The sequence below is a fragment of the Phaenicophaeus curvirostris genome, chromosome 2 (genome assembly GCF_032191515.1).
Source record: "Phaenicophaeus curvirostris isolate KB17595 chromosome 2, BPBGC_Pcur_1.0, whole genome shotgun sequence".
Classification (NCBI taxonomy): domain Eukaryota; kingdom Metazoa; phylum Chordata; class Aves; order Cuculiformes; family Cuculidae; genus Phaenicophaeus; species Phaenicophaeus curvirostris.
In genome coordinates, this window is record NC_091393.1 from 60,252,433 (window position 1) to 60,261,719 (window position 9,287).

The following is a 9,287-nucleotide window of genomic DNA, read 5'->3' on the forward strand; positions in this document are numbered from 1 at the left end:
TCCATGGCTGTGAACCTGCAAGCCACTGAAATCCGCATCTGAGCTGCTCTGCAGAGACAATGGCAGCAATTCCAGCTACTTCTGCAGGAGGCAGTGAGACTTATTTTCCTTCCTTTCTGAAGTGTGTACAGTCTTACCAACAAGCTTAACTGATTGAAAAAGTATCTGGAAAATAAAGCTCTTGAACTTGCATGCCTAGAAACCTACCAGCATCACGTGCGTAGCAAAGGCCACATATCTCACAAAATACCACAACATTTCACAAAGGAGGTTTAAGAGCTCCAATTGAATAAAGCTTTCTCTGTGAAATATCTTTATGGATCTACAAAGCAGTTAAACCCTCCTTGGGAAAAAATGTGTACATCTCTTACAGTGCAGCGACAGCCGTGTAACCACCACTGAGGACTCATTAATAAGGCTTCTCCCTTATCAGTAGAAGGAGAAAAATAAATCCTCATCACAGAAAAGAAATCCAAACTACTGAATTCTGACCATTTGCTTTTAAATCCTATAGATATATAGAGGGCTATAGATATAAACCTGTGCAACCGTGCTCTGGCCTTCTTTAAGGGATGGATCCTGTTACTTAAAGCCACTAATGACAATAACAGGGCTTAAATAAACTGAATAAAACACTATTCTAATAATATTTTTGTTAGTGACATAGTACAGGATGGATTTTTTGTGGTCTGTGTTATAGCTGCTTTTAATTGAAGACAATTTGGGTGCCATGTGCAATAGGAAAACTGGGTAGTTGTAAACCCTGCAGTGTTCCTTCATACATAATATAATGGGGTTTTTTTACTCCTTAAAGAAAGAAAAATAGAATCTCTCTGTTTTCAGTGGGTTTTTAAAAGCTTTTATTCCTTGACTATTTTTCAGCTCCCAAGAAAATGGTTGCATTGCCCCTGCTCAGCTGTTTCTCTTCGTATCCAAAAATATTTCCAGTCTTTTATTACCAGCGCGTAGTGCTGTGCTATCTTTTCACGTCTCATATTGTTATAATTATGTTTGGGCAAGGGAGATGGATGGAGTGTTGAGTGTGTGTTTGGTTTCCCCACAGCCGTCACTCATGGCTGTTTTCTATAATTTGATCAATAGAAGGCAATTGTACAAACAGTAGTTCTTAATTTCCAGTTCTCAGTTTCAAGTTTCTCATGAAAATTTTAATGTTTTCCGTAAATTATACAGCATAGTTTCACTTGCTTTGCCTGAGGCATTTCATGACATCTCTTTTCCTCTCCCTCCTGTGAAACCGCAGGGCTGACCGTCCCGGACTGCCTGGTCCACGTGGACACATGCATTCATCATGCCAAAGGCTTGAAGAAGTGACTGTTCCTTCATAAATGTTCACAAATAAATTTGAAAGTGCAGATGTTGCCACTGACGTGCAGAAAAGTCTGGAAACTTGACTGGGGATTATGTCAAATGAGTTGAGCCCTGGCCCCAGCCTGGGGCTGGGCTTGTCAACCGAGGGCAGGAGATGCCTTCAAAGTGGTCCTGTCCAAGGAGCCCACTGAAAGGACCCTTTCCCAGGCCTCACAGGGGTGCTCAGCAGCCACATCACCCAGCTGCACATGGCCTTGGTGGTGGCCGAGCACTTGCTGAGCCCAATCCTGCAGTGTCCACCAAACAGATCCCAGCAAAAGCAGGCACTCGATGTGCCCAGCATGCACCGAGCTGCCGAAATCTCTTCACATCTGCTTCCTTCCTGCCACGACAGATGGCAGCCACAGCTGGGAAATGCATCCACCAATTGGCATCCACTGGGCTGACTAGTTGGGAGGAAAAGGAGGCGCTAAGGCAAGGGCTTAAATACAGTGGTAGTTTTTCAAAGGAGATGTCTCTGCTGCTTCTCTCGAGTAGCTTTGTTCCAAGTAAGAGCAGCAATTATGTATATCCTGCAAATATAAGAAGACTAGGGAAGAGCTGTGATCATTCACTTCTTATACTCAGTGGAGACCACTTTCCTTTTTACTCCTTGGTGGATCATTACAGCTGGCATGGCAGACCACCACAGACCTCTGTTCCTGAAGACTGCTGGCTCCCTGAGGAGCTGAAGTGCTGAAGTGCTGTTGGATGGTTGGGAAGTGTTGCTATTTCTGCTTTTAGCTGAGCAAACTGCAGTCGCACAGAAAACGTGTGTTAGAGCAGAGGATGAAACCCAGTCAACTAACCATCCAGCCCCAACTGCTAAAGCCGTTCTGGTGCCAGATCTCCTCCTTGCTTCTTGTCCTCAATGAGAGTAAAATGGGGAAGCAATGCCATGTGACTGCTCCAGTTTCAGTTCAGCATGTAGAGAACTGGCTGTAGCTGCACAGAGCAGTGACTGCAGCTATGTATCACCCCTCTTAGCCTTCAGATTGGTCTTTACAAAGTCAAAGGGACTATTCATATGAAAAATGAGAGCAGGAACTGGCCCTTGACCTTGCCTTAAACTTACATTGTTGCTATGTAAGTGTGTTGCGTGAGTATTTTCCTGGATAAGTTTTCTGCTACCTCAATCAGCACTTTAGAAGGACCATATTTGCATTCATCTTATAGCTGTAGTAGTCATTTAAGTTGGCTTCTCTGTTGCCGGTTTGTGTGCTTTTAATCTGTTTTACTCATTAGCTCTTAACCTACATTTTTCTATCTAAGTGACTTTCCACAGAAAATGTCAGAAGGCTGGAGAGCTCCGTCCCTTACATCATATTGTGATTTGATGTAAAAGTAGCATGCTTTAAAACTGACCAGGGTTAAAATCAGTGATATAATCTGTTTGTGTAAGAATTTAAACAACACTGCCACTATCACAAAATAATAAGAATAATGAAATTTGCTGTGAAAGGCATTTCTTTTTTTACTGTGAACTTTATGCCTCTTCACTTATTCCAGTAAATGCCCAATAAAAGTGCAATAAATCCAATGCAGTAAAAGCATGTATAGAAGGTTTGCAGTACAGGCTTTGCAGCTGCCTGTCTTTCCTGCCACAGCTGGTCCCCAGCCTCCCCATGGTGCCAAGGGCCTTTGGGGCCCTCCCCACCACCTGCCTGGATAAACACACTCCACCTGCAGCATGTGAAGCCCAAGTACCCTCTGCCACAGGCTGCCCACCCTGATGCCACGCTTGAGGAGGAAGAGGGAGGAAAATAACATGACAGCAAAAACCAGGGATGGCTGATGCCCAAAGGCATCTGGAAAGGGAGCAGGGCAGAGACTGCAGACCTTGAGGAGAAATGGGAGGAAGGAAGCAGGGACTGTTCTGCCCTGGCTGCAGGGAAGGGCTGTGGAGTGTGTGGCACGGTGCTGTCAGCCTGATTCACATTGCAGGTAAATGTGGAATTTGTAAATGAAACTAAATTGGAGGGGGAGGGGGGGGAAAACAAACTTTGTATTATCAGCTGCTTGTACTGAAATAGGTAATAACCTTTAAACTTGAATTTAACGGAGAAATATCCAAATGTACATTTATGCTTTATTCTTTTTCTCTTATAAAACCCAATACAAATAGCAGACATGGGAAGAAAAACAACAAACACCCAGATAAATTAAGGCTGAACCAAGCTGAAAATAACTCGCCTGTTAGACTGACTGTAACCTTGCATCTGTGACAGCAGGAACATTGTGGGACACCTCAACAGCATAGACGCAATCATCTATGCACAGATAGGGAGATGACAGGGACCACCTCAAAGTTCCCATTTCTGCTAGAGCCACTTTGTGTCTACACCTTCCTGATTGGCACAAGAGCTTCTGCCAGGCCTTCCCAGGGACGAAGACAACATATCCTTCAGCCCCAGGTGGAAGAGCAGCCTCTCTTGAAAAAAATTAATAGGACAAATCTCAAAATCTTAAATCCCATACAGGAGCCCAACAGTGACTGCTCATGGGCTTAGCCTGCTGAGCTAAGAGATAAACCATTTAATGGTGGGATGTGCCATATGGATGGGAACATCCTGCTACAGAGGAAATGAGAGTTCAGCCTAAGGTGCAAGCTCTGCTGCAACACTAGCCCTAATGGCCAGTAGCTGGGTCCTGTGCCACTTTCTGTGGGTTTTGTTCCTGTCTTCCAGGAAAACGAAACCTACCCCTTGAGGGCAAAATGCAGAGCCCTCTTGCCCAAGCCAGATTGCAGTCCTGTCTCGCTTTCTGTACTGCATCACTAACTCTGCTTTATAACTGTGTACAGAAGAGTAGAACTGCCCTCCTGAGTAGGTCATAGACATTTTCTAGCTCAATCCTATGTTTATATGATTTTTGTTCGTCTCCTCCTTGAGCTGAATGATCTAGTGCTGATGTCTGAGTCAATAGCTAGAGCAGCCTTTCATACACCAGACTAGAGAAACAGCAGCAAGTGCTGCTGAGGAGGTGGCTGGTACACAGACACTGTATGTTAGGCTTTGCTTCCCCATGTGACGTCCTGTTTGGCTCCAGGTGGATAGTCTTCCCATGGACTTCCATAGTACTGAAAGAGAAACATGCAGCTGCTGTTTCAAGGGACGGATCCCAGCTGACCTGCAGCTGGGAAAAAAATGTCCCAATAAATTATGTCTCAGCAACTGGATTTACTGCCAAGCCACAGAGAGCCAGCAGAAATAAACTACTCTCCCAGCAGCATGTGCTGCTTAGATCTGGCCACCTGGTCACAGCTTGTCTCCTCTCTGTGATGTTTCGCTCAGCATACCAACGCATGCTCAGAAATGCTTCTGAGCAGGGACAGAGCCCACTGCAAGCAGGAAAAATGGAGCTGGGCTCCTCCAAAATGAAGGTTTTCAGGGAAGAGCTGACGAAGCAATGTGAGCATAGGAGGAAGTCCTTGACCTCAGAGGGCTGAAGGATTGACAGGTTTTGCTCTAGTAAGAGGAAGGTGAAAAAAATTAATGAGAATAGGAGCAAATGTTCTGAGGGGGAACAGAATAGTAGTATATGGGAGGGGAAAGGCAGCAGGGTGTAGAAGATCAAGGCAAGGAAGTTTGATAGTGGGGAAGAAGGAGGAAGGTGTATATTAACTAAAGAGTAAATTAAAATATATATCCCTGTGACAGGTGTGCACAGGTGACTGAGGAGGAGGAAAATCTTTTCCTGTGCTTTCTTTGCTCTAACAGGAGGGATGTGGCTGCTAGAACTCCTGCTCAGATGATATCCTCAGAGCCACCTACCCTCTCCTGCAGGAAGTACCAATCCTGAGCTTGTAGTGTGGGACACCACGGTGCTGAAAAGACATTAGGTGCATAAAATTGTGATACAAGACAAATAGATACTTATCCTTGTGTAGGAAACAGAATACTGCATAAATATTTAATCATGTTTTGGTTAACAATAGTTTAATGGTGTTAAAGCATCTAATACATGCTCACAAAATATCAGCATTTTAAAACCATAAATTATTCTGATTGATTCCCCCCCACCCTAGATAAAAGTAACCATTTGACAACAGGCTCCCTCAAACAATTCAGCCCATGATAGTCTCATTACAAGCTAATGTATTCTCTGACACGTCTGAACCAAACCACTGAGAAAGTAATAAGTGATCATTCATAGATGCAGACTGGTAGCTAATAGCATCCTCTCTTACCTTCTAAACACTGAGCACAGTTAAAATAAATTCAGGATGTATGCATGCGGAAAACTCAAATGCAGTCACATCTGAGATGAACCAAAAATGGAAGCATTTAGAACTGCTAGCGCAAAATCCAAATAATGACCTATAATAGATGTCAGCATGAAAGGACAACACAACCCCTGTAATCATCTTAAAGGGACTATGTCAATGTGTTCAAACGCCCACACCCCCATAAATACATGTTATTCTGTCTAAGTAGATGTACTGTGTAACTGAGTGTTGAAGCTAAATAGGAAAGCCTTTCCCATTAAGGCCTCACGAGCTGTGTGTTGTTTCCTTGGACAGGAAGACAATGACGGACAGCCAGATGAAGCTGGATGTACCACTCTCTGTTCCTCTACTGAGGCTGTCAAGGCTTCCAGGGTCCACTTCAATAGGGAAATATTTTAACAGTCCATTTTTAAAAAGCATTTTAACAAACAAAACAGGTAAATAAAAGTCTATTTTCACCTTGTGGATTCCTTAGGCTGTGGTGGATGCTTCAAGTCACTGACATGTTGGAAACCTGTCCTTCAAATATGTCACACTTGGCCTGCAATGGCTTCTTTGCACGGGGCAGCAGCACGGAGACAGTGCAGGTGTGTTAGACGGTTATAGCCTCAGGTGACTAGGCAAAATAGGACAGCTGTCACATGTTCTGCAATGCATGGAAATGGAGATTTTTATGGATAATAGTATATGGTGATTTATTAAAAGCTGTGATCTTCCAGTAGCTTTTACTGTACCATCATAAACCAACACTCCTGTATAGTACATTAAGCTGGGTAATTCTGTTGGCTCTTCATTAGGGCTGACAAAAGTATATTTAAGGTTGTTTCATGTGGGCTGGTGAGCTGAAAATGTCACTACTCTAAACTGATCATCAAGAGGGGAGAAAAAAACCACCTGTTTATCGCAGCATGGACATTTTGCAGGGCATGAGACCCTTGTACGGAAGGCAAAATCCAGCTGTTGGCTACATCAGCCAGTGTTGGTGGCTTAAACACCTGGGGTAACTCTGCTTCAGCACCACTGAAAGTAATGGCAGAATTTGTCTCTCTGGGTTTAATGATTAGGGCAAGTAATTAGAACATATTGGTACCTGCCCTTGCTCTGCTATTGACTTGCTGTGGTTCCTTTGGGTTGACCTCTTTATGCCTTAATTTTCCTTTCAATAGTATGGGAATAGTAGATGTTTTGTTGAGGTGTTGTGATACTCAGTTAACTGAGGAAACATGTCAAATGTGGTAAACCCTGTGAAAATGGTATTCAGAACGTCGTGTTATTATGGTGTATACAAGTTTACATTTTGGGAAACGTTTAAAGTCTACCTCTTAAATATCCTTTGCAAATGGAACTTGCAGAAAAGCAGGGCAAGCACTGCTAACACAGCTTTGCCACACACTGTCAAGTGCTTATAAACCCTATTTATAGCTACAGTTAAAGATTCAGATATGCGAGTACTCCATTAAAAGACCACATTAATGAGCCCTTAGAGAAAATATCTCACAAAGCCTTTTCAGCTCGTAACTGCTCAGTTGTGCAGGGCTTCTTCCTTGTTAACATTCATAAAATATAAATACTGTATACTAAACACCAGCACTTTGTGGATTGCAATGACTTACCTTGCCATAAACAACATAACTTGTACGACAGTGGAGAGGCAGCAGTCAGTGCACACTGGTGGGGTGGCAGAACTCCACTGTCAGTCTGTGCCAGTCACTCTCATGCTGCCTTATCTGGGGGCCTTTCTTTCCAGTGTCAAGCCAAGTGTCAGAGTGACTCACAGGTCTGTGAGTATAACATATCTGTGAGTATAATTTGAGAGAGAACAATCAAACCTATTAGGTGAGAGTGGCAGAGCTGGGCCTTCTTGCAGCTGCAGTTCCAGAGTGTGGCAGGTATTCAGAGCAAAATCTAATAGATAAAAGTCCCAGGAGACTTTTTTCCCCCTTTTGACATAAGCTGGCTGATGAGAAGTGTCATTTGAGAGAGAAAAAAGTTGCTAATTTGATTTGTCATTATTTCCCCGTTGTCCTTTCCTGTCTGCAATTTTACAGTTTCTGTTTTCCCATCCTCTCCTATCACAGAATTCCATATTTCAGGTTGAGACAGGTGTTCTTTCTCAAACATTTTTGACATATGTTCTATCTGAAATTGTTTTATCAAGCCTGCATTGTGTAAACAAACATCACTTGAGCCCATTTAAGAACAATTCTCTGTAACCCTGAATACTGCATTTCCATCCATCCACAAGTCACAAAGCACTTGAGCACTACATAAGACAGTTTCTGTTTTAGCATCTGTCTGTCTGCAAGCTGAAGGAACTGAGGTAGGGAAAGATGAAGTGATTCGTGGCATGTTATTTCCTGGTGTGTGTAACCAACCAATCTACGTCCTTTTCTTTGTGCTGTGGTTCCATTGCTTTTCAAACAGAAGGTGCCCTGCTGGAAGAACACTTCTGCTCCTGAAATGAAAAATAAGGACAGCAAGCTTTTAAAAGCCTCAGGGCAGCTCTTACTGTTCAAATGTGTCATTGATTTCAGTAGTGCATTAGCAGTCTTGTTAAGCAGGATCTAGAGCGCTTAGCTTTGTTTTATGGTGGTGAGTACCTGATTGTTCAAAATATTACCATCTTATTGTAAAAGCTAGCTGACTAGCGCCATAAACTGTTTGGTGCTGTGATTACCTAGTGCATGATAAAACAAGGTTTTTCGCAATCAATTGGCAATGAATGCAAGACTGTGGCACCACCATGGACTACCTTCTTGCTGCAGTCCTCATTAATTTCTCTTTATCTGCCTTGTCGGTATGTCTATAGGCTGAGCTCCTGCTGTTTGTCCCGCACCCTGTACATGAGTTCCAGCTGAAACTCTCACTCTGACCACTGCTGCACTTCTGCCTGTTTGTAGGTGAGACTCGGATGTCAGCTGTGCCAATAACCTTGGAGACAGCAAGAAAAATCCCACAGCCTGAGGGGTTGCTTGCTATGCTGGGACGCCTGGGTGGGTTTTTCTTGGCCCAGCTTGGGAACCTGGCCCTGTGTGCAGTGAGCTGATGGTACTGATCTCAGCGTGGTCAGCAGGGATGGAGTCGGTGCATCAGCCATACAGATGGACATCTCTTCATTAGGCTGACGTGAATCTCTTTCTTCACTCCTCTGGCTATGCAAACTCATTTCCACTAACAGAGGAGCAAGATCCTTGTTTTCCGAGTTCCTGTTTAAATGCATGACAGTGTGGAACAGTTCTAACAACAAAGATAGAAAGAAATGCAGTCCAGAGTACCTATATTGCATGCTCCCCAACATGTTGTCAGATAAACCCCTTGTGGAACTGTGGATGAGAAAGCCACCAGGAACATGCTGTACCTTGACTTCAGGGTTTTGGTCAGCCATGGGTGCCCTGCAGCCTTGCACCTGAGCCCCTACAGGCACAGCTGAGGTAGTCTTGCCCTCCAGACTCTTTTGGCAGAGAGTACGCATCTACAGGGAGCGAATAGAAGACCAAAGGTTGGGGAAATGCTTGAGAGGTGGGGGAACCATAGGTTTTGTAACCCAACGTCTCAACACCAGCAGGGCTTTTATGTCTGTCTGGGAAGAAATGATCTGTGGGGTTTCAGCAGGGCAATCTTATGTTCTTCCAGGAGCAGCTGGCAAGGCAGCAGAGTTCTGGGCATTTAGGGGCTTACAGCTGTGGCTGCT

The 9,287-nt window shown here is 43.9% G+C and overlaps 1 long non-coding RNA gene across 1 annotated transcript; it reads right to left on the reverse strand.

The window, feature by feature from the left end:
• Positions 1-5,150: 5,150 nt before the first annotated feature.
• LOC138717480 (uncharacterized) lies at positions 5,151-9,062 on the reverse strand. Its single transcript, XR_011336869.1, has 3 exons — positions 8,872-9,062; positions 6,056-8,051; positions 5,151-5,194 (listed from the first exon to the last, which is right to left on the reverse strand). It is a non-coding gene; the product is annotated as an uncharacterized lncRNA (long non-coding RNA).
• Between the last annotated feature and the right edge of the window lie 225 nt (positions 9,063-9,287).